This window comes from Pleurodeles waltl, chromosome 7 (assembly GCF_031143425.1).
Source record: "Pleurodeles waltl isolate 20211129_DDA chromosome 7, aPleWal1.hap1.20221129, whole genome shotgun sequence".
NCBI classification, from domain to species: Eukaryota; Metazoa; Chordata; class Amphibia; order Caudata; family Salamandridae; genus Pleurodeles; species Pleurodeles waltl.
In genome coordinates, this window is record NC_090446.1 from 822,960,922 (window position 1) to 822,972,994 (window position 12,073).

A 12,073-nucleotide genomic window follows, 5' to 3' on the forward strand; every position below is an offset into this window, starting at 1 on the left:
AGGGCTTGGTCTGAGCTTGCCTCCTGTTAAGATGTCTCAGAGACATCAAAGACTTCATCTGCCAGCACCTGGGCTCTCTTGCTTAGACCCCTGACATGCCAAGTGGTGCCACATCCAGTCTCTGGGCCCTTAGAAAGAGAAGCTGGTAAAACCTGAGAGAAAATCCATGCACCAGAGCTGAGGGGCAGAAAAATAGATGCAGCGCTGGCACCGCAGCTGAAAAATAGCTGCAGTGGCGGTGAAATCGATGCATTGCCAGCACAGCTAAAATGCCTTGCTCTGCATATGGAGTTTCTACTCATCATCTCTGGGCATTAAGGGGGTTATTCTAACTTTGGAGGAGGTGTTAATCCGTCCCAAAAGTGACGGAAAAGTGACGGATTTACCACCAGCCGTATTACGAGTCCATTATATCCTATGGAACTCGTAATACGGCTGGTGGTATATCCGTCACTTTACCGTCACTTTTGGGACGGATTAACACTCCTCCAAAGTTAGAATAACCCTCTAAATCTTCAACATCACTTCATTGACCCAAGGCTGCTCATCCAGCAATTGACACATCCCCTCCCTGTGAGGAAAGAATCAATGCATCGCTTTCCTGGCGAAGACAGAATTGCACATGGCCTCACTTTCACGTAAGAAATTGATGTACCTCTTGATTTTCTGACGCATCCTCAACCTTGCACCTTTATTTTTGATACATGCCAGGTACTTTGTGATAAAATAATGGCTCCATAGATGTCTATCAACTAAGACTCTTTTTAATTTAAAAATTGATTTCTATTTTTGTACATGCTTGATTTTTGTTGTTTTAGATAAATATTGGCTATTTTTTCTAAACTGGTGTGGAGCCCTTTTGTGGTGCTTTTACTCTGTTACTGTGTGTGTTTGTACAAATACTTTACACATTGGCTCTGAGATAAGCCTGACTGCTTGTGCCAAGCTACCATTGAGTGAGCATGGGATATCTTATGTGTGAAACTCCCTTACCATTACTACAGTGAGGGACCCTACTTGGATAGGGTGTGGAACTGGCTGCCAACTAGAGACTCCATTTCAGTATATATTTATATCTGCCCTATGATAACTATAGCTCATACCCTCACCATGCGTAGTTTTTTCATCAACTATTTTACTGCACATATTACATTGATATTATCAATGATGTTGTCAAAGGTGTCATAAGTGCTGTAATTTGTGGGGTAGTTAGCAGTGCATGCAGGGTGTGAGTTATAGTTACCTGAGGGCAAGGGTTATAGTTACTTGAGATAATTCTAACTACAACCAGTGAAGTTCTATGATTTTGTACGCTTATAATGTGAGCCTAAATATGAAGTGTCAGTGACCTTTGTTTTTTCAGTGAATGTCTTTTTTTTTTTAATGAAGTAATTTTCACTACTATACGTTAATTCAACAACAGCAGTGAATGCCCTTTAGCCATGCATGGCAACAGTTGGCTGCAGGGCCTTCCCTGTGGCCCAATGAACAATCCCTCATATTACCCAACCCCGTGCTGTGTAAGGCCTTTGGCCATGAGCAGAGAGGGATGTCCACAGGGCATTTGTTAAATCTTGCAATTTGCTCAAATATACTTATTAACCTTTTGAACATAGGTGTGAGGTTCTTAGATCAGACGTCATGTCTTTTGATGTCACTTCCTGTGAGGTTATGGGTTGTAATGCCACTTCCTTTCTTGTCACTGTATGTGATGCCACTTATGATGTCACGGGCGGGCCATGATGTCACATGCTGTTCTATGAGTGGTTGCATCAAGGTGTGACTGGGTCTGCAAATGGATGTGTAAGGGTCTTAGTGGGTCTGTGAATGGGTGCATCAGGGTGTGAGTGGATCTATGAATAGGTGCATGAGTGTGTGAGTGGGTCTGCGAATAGGTGCATCAGGGTGTGAGTGGATTTGTGACTGGGTCTGTGAATGGGTGCATCAGGGTGTGAGTAGATTTGCAAATGGGTGTGTCAGGGTGTGATTGAGTTAGTGAATGGGTACATCAGATTGTGAGTGGCTCTGCAAATGAGTGTGTCAGTGTTTGAGTGTATCTGTCATTGGGTGCATGAGGGTGTGAGTGGGTCTGTGAATGGCTGTGTGAGGGTCTGACAAGGTCTGCGAATGGGCGTGTTAGGGTGTGAGTAGATATCTGAATGGGTGCATGAGGGGGTGACTGGGTCTGTGATCTATGCATGAGGGTGTGAGTAGGTCTGCGAATGGCTGCATCAGGGTATGAGTGGATCAGTGAATGGGTGCATGAGGGAGTGACTGGGTCTGCAAATGGGTTTGTGAGCATGTGAGTGGACCTCTCAGTGGGTGCTGGAGAGTGTGGCTTGGTCGGCAAATTTGTGCTTGAGGGTGTGAGCCAGTCTGCGAATGGGTGCGTCAGGGTGTGAGTGAATTTGTCAATGGGTGCATGAGAGTGTGAGTGGGTCTGTGAGTGAGTGCATCAGTGTCTGAGTGGGTCTGTGACTTGGTGAATGAGTTTTGCAGTGCTACTATGACTGAATGAAATAATGTGCAGCTAATTCTCTCCATTTTTTTTTTTTTTGTGTCACGAGTATTCCCGACTGTCACAACTTTACACACGGGTCACGCTGAGCGCTGCAATGTAACTGTGAATATTGTGAGCCATGGAAATTAATTATTGTAAGGTCACATTTGACCCTCAAAGACTCCTATATGATAGCTCTGGGGTCAGGATAACTCCAACCTGACCCCTTATGCCACTTTTCATGTCAGTTATCAACCCCGGGACAGTGACCCATTCTCTAAAATGGCAGACACAACGTTCTAGTCAGTTTACGGCCAAACAATCACAAAATTCCTGTTGGCATGCAAACTCTCTAATACAGAGCGATTGTTGCGTAAACATTGTGACAAATTCACAGCCAGAGATATCCAAATGTATTTCCCTTTCATTTCTCAACAACCACTGAACAGATTTATCCCAAATAAGCGAAAGCACAACCTGTACACTGAAGGCTAGCTTTCTGCCAAATTTGGTGTAATTCTTTCCAGCGGTTTGATCTGTAGTTCTTTACAGAGGTCGTATGGGAATGAACATGGGAAGAATATGTGTTGTGCATGGGACGTTTTGGGGTGATCCATTAAGCAAGGCTGAGAAAAAGGGGTGTGGCAAAAAACATGCATTTCCCATGTTAATTACCATTGAAGATTTGAACATGACTACAGCCCAAACTGCTGGGCAGAATGACACCAAATTTGTCAGAAAGCTAGATTTTGTTATGCAAATTGTGCTTTCTGATATTTGGTGTACATCTGTTCTGTTGTTTTTAAGATATTAAAGGGAAAATAAATGTGCATATCTAGGACTGCGTGCCCTAAGGTAATTATAACAGGGGGCCTTTCTATACACTGCTAATTATGCCACAAATTAATTACTTTCAACATCTTTGTTAACATCATTGATAAAATCAACATAATATTTGCAGTAAAATCTTTGATGAAGAAACTGTGCATGATGGGGTGCAAGTTTTAGTTACCGTGGTTCACAAGTTATAGTTACTGAGATAACTCTCAAATGCGCAGGTGAATTTCCATGGTTTTGTGCATTTAAAATGTGAGCCTAACTATAACATCTCTGTAACCTTTGTTTTTTGCTGTGAATATATATATATATATATATATATATATATATATATATATATTGGCAGTGATTGGCCGAAGAGCCTGGCTTGTGGCCAGGCCCTACAGCTAAGCCCTATAGTCATCCAACCCTGTGCTGCACACGGCCTTCAGACGTGTGCAGTGGAGGTAGGACACAGGGCTTGGCCTAAAGCCAGTCCCTGTGGGAAACCAGTATAAAAAACCAATCCCACACAACCCTCCTTCCCCAGGCCAATCTCAGCCTTGGGGACCCCTTTCCCCTGGACCTAGCCCAGTGTTTTGGGGGAGGAGGGGCCGCACTGCCCCTACCCGATCTTGTCTCCAGGGTCTCCATCCCCCGGGGCCCAGTTAGTTATGCAATCCCCCCTCCCCAGGCCGATCTTGGCCATAGGGACCCCATCCCCCACTGCCCAGCCTGAATATTTATATTTTTAGAGTGGAGGGGTGCTGCGCAACCCCCCAGGCCAATTTCAGTCCCAGGGATCTGTCCTCTGGGGACCAACCTACACATTTGGGCCATCATTTGGACCTCAGCGGTCTTTTTCCAAGACTGGCGAAGTACCGCCGGGTTGAAGATCGCCCGTGCAGGCGGTCTTCCGCCCACCATCTTATGACTGCTGGCAGCCCTCCACCCTTTTTCGGATGGAGAGCCGCCAGCAGCCATACTGGCGGTCGGCGGTGAAGTGGAGGCTGTTCCACCTCCACCGCCACATCATCAGAACACCGCCCACCAAATCACAACCCAGGATTCGGTGTGGCAGTGTTTTGGTGACGGGGATCTGGTGCCAGAGCAGCCTCCATGGATCCCGTTCCCTCCTGGAGGATCACCGGACCAGGTAAGGTGATCGTCCGTTAGGGGAGGGGGTTGGGGGGTGTTGTGTGTTGTGTGCATGCATGGGGGTGCGCGTGTGAGAGTATAGAGAGGGTGTGTGAGTGCGTGTATGCATGCGGGGAGGTGTTGTGTAGATGGGGAATGTGTACAAATATGTCTGTGTGCATGTGTGCATGTAGTGTGCTTGTATGTGTGCGTGTATGTGTAGTAGTTGTGTGATCGTGCATATAGGGGTGTGGGGTGTGTGTGTCAATGTTTTTAGGGGGTTTGGGGCAGGGGTCCTGCCACCTCTTTGGGTTGTAGGGGGGTCATGGGTTTGGGGGGAGGACTCTGGGGAGGGGGTGGGGGAAGGGGAAGACCCCTATCAGTGCCAGGGAATGAATTTCCTGGCACTGATAGTGCTTACCGCCATGGATCTTCAGGGCCTTCATGGGGGCTGAACCTGATCCCCTTTCTACTTTTTTACATATTTGCCCCAGGGAGGTGGTCCCTGGGTCTGTGGGGTCCTTGCCCCCCTGCACCTAATTTTGTGAATGCCTCAGGGAGGTGGTGTTCCCTGGAGCAGGGGTGGGCTATGTCGCTCCCCACATCATATTTCATTAAAGCCCCAGGGAGGTGGCTGTCCCTGGTGCTGGGGGGACGCAGCTCCGCCTCATATTTGTTAAAAGCACCAGGAATGTGGCAGTCCCAGGGGCTACGGGGGCCAGGTGGTCCCCATTACAAATAATAAAAGCTCTGGGATCCCATTGTCCCCCACCTTAGTTTTGTTTAGTGCCCCGAGGAGGTGGCGTCACAGGGCAGCGTGGGGCTGAGCAGCCCCTCCTGCATTACTTTTCTTTAGTGCTCCAGAGAGGTGGTAAGGGGGGATGGGCAGCCCCCCCCATTTTTTTCTTTTGACAATTGTCCCAGGCAGATGTTGATCCCCAGGGCTGAAGGGGGTGCCAGGAGGCCCCCCATTTTAAAATAACAATGCCGGTGGGATTTGTCCAACCCAGAGGCTTATTAAAAAACAAGCACGGGAGCCTGTACTTTTCTAAAAAAAAAAATGTTGCCACAAATTCATGGAAATTTAAAAAAAAGAAAAATCCTTTTTATACCTCACACCAGAGCTAAGGGGTCAGGGTACACCAAGTAAGCAAAAGCACAATCTGTGTATCGATAGCTGGCTTTCTTCCAAATTTGGTCTCATTCCGTCTAGTGGTGTGGGCTGTAGCTTGGTCAATGGTCCTATAGGAATTAACATGGGAAACTCAACTTTTTTGATCCTCCCTTTTGTCTCGGTCCCCGCTTGACGGATTACCCCAAAAGTTTGCATACGCCACAAGAATCACCGGGGCACTTATTTCGTGGAAAGTTTCTGTAATAACATTTAAAGGCAGCCCCCTTGTTAACCTGTGAGAGAGACAGGCACAGTGAAAACTGAATTTGGCAGTATTTCAATGTTACAATATATAAAACACATTAGTATACGTCTTACCTTAAACATACACTACACCCTTCCCATGGCGCTACCTACAGCCTACCCTAGGGGTGCCTTACAGGTATGAAAAGGGAAGATTTAGGCCTGGCAAGTAGGAACACCTGCCAAGTCAAACTGGTATTATAAAACTGCACACATAGGCACTGCACTGGCAAGTCTAGACCATGTTTATAGGGCTACTCATGTGGGTGGCAAAACCAGTCCTGCAAGCCCACTAGTAGCATTTGATTTACAGGCCCTGGGTACCTCTAGTGCCCCATGCTAGGGAATTACTAGTAAATCAAATCTGCCAATCATGGAAAGCCAATTACACATACATTTTACATAGGAGCACTTGCACTTTAGCACTGGATAGTCCAGCACACATCAACAACCTGGGAAACAGGCAAAAAGTTAGGGGAGACCACGCCAAGGATGCCAAGTCTAACTCCCAGGGATTGCCAACTCCCTGGGCTCTATTCCAATACATTGCAGGGGGGCTGCTTGGCATCCCCACAGCCCCAGGGACCACCACATCCCCGGGGCTCTATTCTAATACATTGCAGAGGGCTACCCAGTCCCTTGCAGCACTGTAGAACACTATCTACCAATGCTCTATTCTAAAAAATTTCAAGGGGGCCATCAGGGGTTTGTACCACAAAGCCTCGGGGACCACCACCTCCCCAGGGCAATACTCATTGAAGGGGGTCTGTACAGACTTCCTGATGAAGCCAATAGCCCCAGGCTCCAGCTCTGTCCAGGTTTACCCATGCCTGACACATAATGGTTTGCTGTGACCTGGTGGGAACTAACAGCTCCCACTAATTCAAAGCAAACACTTGGATGAATTGAAAGCTATTAAACAGCTCTCACTTCATGTGAGCCGAGGTTTCCTCTGTTTCCCCTGCCGGCAGAGATATAGGCAGGGAAACAGAGGAAACATTGCTCTCACAGAGAGGGAACTGCTTCAGCAGATCCCTCTCTGTGATAGCAATGCCACTTCCCACAGGAAGTGGGGAGTGGGCTTGGGCCATGGAGGCCTTCAGACTCCCCCCACAATCACCAACCTTCTCACTGTGTGCCCTGGGAACACTAAGATCACATGGCCAGGCCTCAGTAGATGTGGTCCCCAGGGAAAGGTCTGCCTGGGGAGGGGCTCCACGCAGTACCCCTCCCCAGAATATAATGTTATGCTGGGCAGTGGAGGGTGGTGGTCCGTAAGGCTGAGATTGGACTGTGGATGGGGGCCACATGGCTACCCTTGCAAAAACAAATTAAATATTTAGGCCGGGCCCTGGGGGGTTGGGTCCCTGGGGCCGAGATTGGCCTGGGGATGGCAGACAACTATCACTACGTGCAGCTGAAGGCCATATCTGGTGGTGGTTGGATTATTGCATAGTAATGAAAATTACTTTACATTTAAAAACAAATAGAGATTCAATCAAAAAACAAAGGTTACAGGGACATTATGGTTAGGCTCATAGTTTATTTTAAACATACCAAACTAAGGAAATGTATCTGTTACTGTTTTATATGTACTGTGTAGAGAGCCCAAGCATCCTCACTTTTGTATCTAGAGGTAAAAAGCAGACCACCTAAAGCTTTATTCTTGTGGTAGTGTGGGTGAGCAGTTAGGCGTATCTTGGAGGTGTGCTAAGCATTTGTTGTATTCAATAAATGTGGACACACACTCGGAAGAATAACTTGAAACCACTTTACAAAAATACTTCAGATTTTTATAACATTTTTAACACCAATTTCCTTCAGGTTCACAGGTGACACCTCAGCAGCAATTCTCGAGCAGCAGGTGCCTTTTTCTTCTTGCAGCAGGACTTCTGTTCTCATGTCTCGGGTCTTCTTTGTTACTGGTCTTCTTGTGTCCATGGAATCTGGTCTATTGGTTTAGAGATGCCCGCTCAATACTGCATTTAGTGGGCATTAGGGGGAGTAACTGGTAGCAGCCAATGGGCCACATACCTTAGGGTGGCTACACCCACTAAGTGACAACATCCTATGTAAAAGGGTCACATTCCAAACACTTTTTGGCTATGTTCATACCTTTCAATTTGGAGAAAATGAAATGGAGTGGTAACCTTTCCTGCTACACCCGAGGAGTGGTGGAGGCTGGGGGTGAATAATTCCTCTCACTCTGGCTAGGTTTTACAGACAGTTTTCCCAATCAATGTGGTGAAAATACCATTGGATGGCTATTTGCTGCTAGTGGCAGAGATCGGATTTCAAAGGCGGTAAACCCTCTGAAGCTGACCACGGGTGCAGGGTGCCTGCCTGGGGAGGAGGTATGACACCTCTGCCCTAGTAAGGCTTTGTGTTCTGGCTCCTAAGAGCAGAGGGTCTCATCCCAGGAGTCCAGACTTCTGTCTGGTGGTGGCAGGCTTGCTAAGACCAGTCAGCAACCATGCCAGGGCTGTTTCACAGGGGGCACCTCTAAGGTGCCCTCCAGGTACATTTTATTTTAAAAAATCCAACACTGGCATAAGTGTGGGATCATTATTCTGAGTTGTTTGATACCAAACCCAGTACTCCGGGAGTCCATCCTGTACCTTGGGAACTCGTAATGACCAGTGTCCAGCACATTTTTTTGCTCTGGCTTCCCTGTACACTTACCATGTCTTAATGTTTTACAAAGACACAGTAGGGGCATATTTGCTAATGCACACATACAGCCTCCAATACATTATAGTGTGTCCTGCCTAGGGCTGTAAGGCCTGCCAGAGGTGTGACTTACAGTTCATGCAGTGTTGGTGGGGATGGCACTGTTGGTAAGTGTCATGCTGAGTTTCCAACTTTTAAATACACCTTAGTCATTCACTTGCAATGACAATTGAAATGAGGCAGGGCCTCTCAGAGTGGCACATCTGATGCTGAAGCTCTGGGGGTCCCTCTTCAGTACTCATGCCCTAGGTACCAGGGGTACAATTTTATAGGGATTTACAAGGGTGGCTGAAGTGTCAAGCATAGTACAGTTTTGGGGAAGAGATATGGCCCTGGGGCCCTTTGTCTCACATATCTCAATTAACTATATCTTATACCCTAAGGAGCTATAACTGGCACCCTCGCCATGCAATGCTAATTACCTCACAAATTAAGCACTCAGGACATCTTTGATAACAACATTAATAATATCAATGTAATATCTGCAGTACAATTGTTGATGAAAAAACTGTGCATGGCGTGGGTGTGAGTTATAGTTACTTTAGTGCACAAATTATAGTTACTTGAGGTAACTCTAACTATAACAGGTGAATTTCTACGGTTTGGTATGTTTAAAATGTGAGCCTACTATAACATCCCTATAACCTGTGTTTTTTAAGTGAATTTCCATGTTTTTTTAATATTCTTTTTTCTAAGTGTAACATCCCTGTAACCTTTGTTTTTTCAGCGATCATATATATATATATGTATATTCACTTAAACAAACAAAAGTTATAGGGACTTTATAGTTAGGTTCTGAATTTACTGGCTCAAAACCAGAAAAATTTGTGATCTATTGTTAGAGTTATTTCAAGCAACTGTAACTCGCAACTTAAGACACCAATAACTCACGCCCCAGTCATGCACTGCTTTCTCTTCAATAATTTGACTTCTAATGTTTCACTGATATTATCAATGCAGTTATCAAAGATGTCATAAGTGTTGCAATGAATTGGGTAATTAGCAGTGCATGTCAAGGGTATGAATTATAGTTACCTAAGGGCATGAGTCATAGTTACTTGTGATAAATTATAATTGGCAAATTTCTATGTTTTTTGCGAGTAATTTCAGAAACTAATTATAACTGCCCTACAAACTTTGTTTTTTAGTGAATTTCTATGATTTTTTTCAATTCAATTGCCTAACTATACCGTCCCTGTAATCTTTGTTTTTTTCAGTGAAGTTCTATGTGTTTTTTTAAGATGAGTCATTTCAATTATTTTAAGTTTATCCAATCACTGCAGTGCATGACCTGCAGCCAGACCCTGTGGCCATCACCCTATAAGCACCAAACTCTGCACCACGCATGGCCAATGGCCTTGCGTGGTGGGGGTTGGATGTAGTATCTGTGACCACCCCCTTATAAGCACTGAACCATGTACCACATATGGTCTTTGGCAGTGCACTGTAGGGGTTGACTGCTGGACCTGCCCTGCAGCCAGGCCCTATGGCCAACCCATATAACCACTAAACTGCACACCACACAGGTCCTTTGGCCATGCACCGTAGGGGTCGACTGCAGAGCCTTGCCTGCTGCCAGGCCCTGGTGCCTCTCCCCTATAACCACTGAACCCTGTACCACATGTAATCTTTGGCCGTGCACAGCAGGGGTTGGCCACAGGGCCTGGCCTGCGGCCAGACTCTGTCCCCAGCTACCCACATACTACCAAACCCACTCTGTGCACAAACTGTGGTCATGTACATCAGGGGGTTGGCCACTGCGGCCCGGCACCCCGGCACTGCGACTGATTTCCCCACCCACATGCTGTCAACCGAGCAAATTGTTTTTATTGGGTTCTGGACCTACAGATCCAATCTGGATCTGTGACTACAGAGCAGATCCACTTAAGATTTACATTGGGGAAAGCGCAGAGGCATGAGACCCCCAGGACTCATCTCCATATGTGGAATATTTTTTGAGTCCCTCTGGCACATTTCCATCTGTCCCGTGGGGTGGGTCAGGATACCTCTATCTGTTCACTGTTATTTTTTCCCCACTGCACTGAGCTGATAAACAAAATAGTGACAGCACCTTTTCTCTCTGGGTGTGACCTGCCAATCAGATTCTTTCATTGGCATGTGGATCCACATATCTGCCGCAAAAGGATCTGTGGAGGATACACCTCCCTAGGTATCTATATTTCTTGTTTCCTTTAATATCTCAAAAACTACTGAATGGATTTACACCAAATATCAACAAGCTCAATATGTGCTCCAAGATCTAGCTACTGGCCGAATTTGGTGTCATTCAGTTCAGAGGTTCACGCTGTAGGCATGTCTAAGGACCCCATGGGAAAATGCATGTAGAAAATGCATTCTGGGAACCCTCCTATTTCTCAACCCCAGATTGACAGATCACCCCAAAACTTTCAGGATGACACTGGAACTGGCTGTTGTATGAGTTTTCAAAATGTCAAAAGGATTCATCAAATGCCAATAAAATTATTTGAAAACAAAGAAAAATGTTTTTTCTATGGAAACTAGTTCCTAACTATAATTACCTTCTGGCTACCACCACTATATACACCCAACCCAAGTGCGTTTATGAGTCTCTGAGTGGTATTGTAAGTGGGTACATAAGTCTGTGAGTTTATCAGGGCATGCATGAGTCTCTGAATGAGTCTCTGAGTGGGTGCATGAGTACCTTAGTGAGTCTATCAATGGTTGCATAAGTCTCCAAGTGGGTTTGTAAGTGGGTGCATGAATCTCTGAGTCTATGAGTGCGTGCATGATGCTCTGAATGGGTCTGTGAGTGGGAGCATGAGTACCTTAGTGGGTCTGCAAGTGGGTGCATGAGTTTCAATGTCTATAAGTGCATGCATGATTCTCTGAGTGGGTCTGTGAGTGTGTGCATGAGTACCTCAATGGGTCTGTGACTGGGTGCATGAGTCTCTGAGTCGGTCTGTGAAAATGTCTCTAAGTCTATGGGTGTGTGCATGAGTCTCTGAGTTGGTCTGTGTGTGGGTATTTGAGTACCTCAGTGGATCTGTGAATTGGCAAATGAATATTTAAGTGGCTATGTGAGTGGGTGCATGAGTGTCTGAGCGTGTTTATGAGTGGGCACCAGTGCTTGAGCGGGTCTATAAATGAGTGCATTACTTTCTGAGTGAGTGTTCCTCTTTTATTTTTTGCCAATATGAGCAAATTTGTTGTGACTTTCCACGGGGGCTGTACAGAGCATTGCAATGTGTTCCTGAATATCACACGCAGTAAAAAAATAAAAGACTTTTGAACTTATTTTCTGACTGTCAAACATCCCTATATCACACCTCTGGAGTCAGGTTACCTCCACCCTGATCCCTTAAACCACGTTCTTTCATAATTTTCAGCCAAGGGGCCAGGTCCAGTTTCATAAAATGGAGGTCATAACTTTCTACTCAGGCTGTTCCCAGCCAATCACAGCATTTCTGTGTGTGCATGCATTCACAATTTGT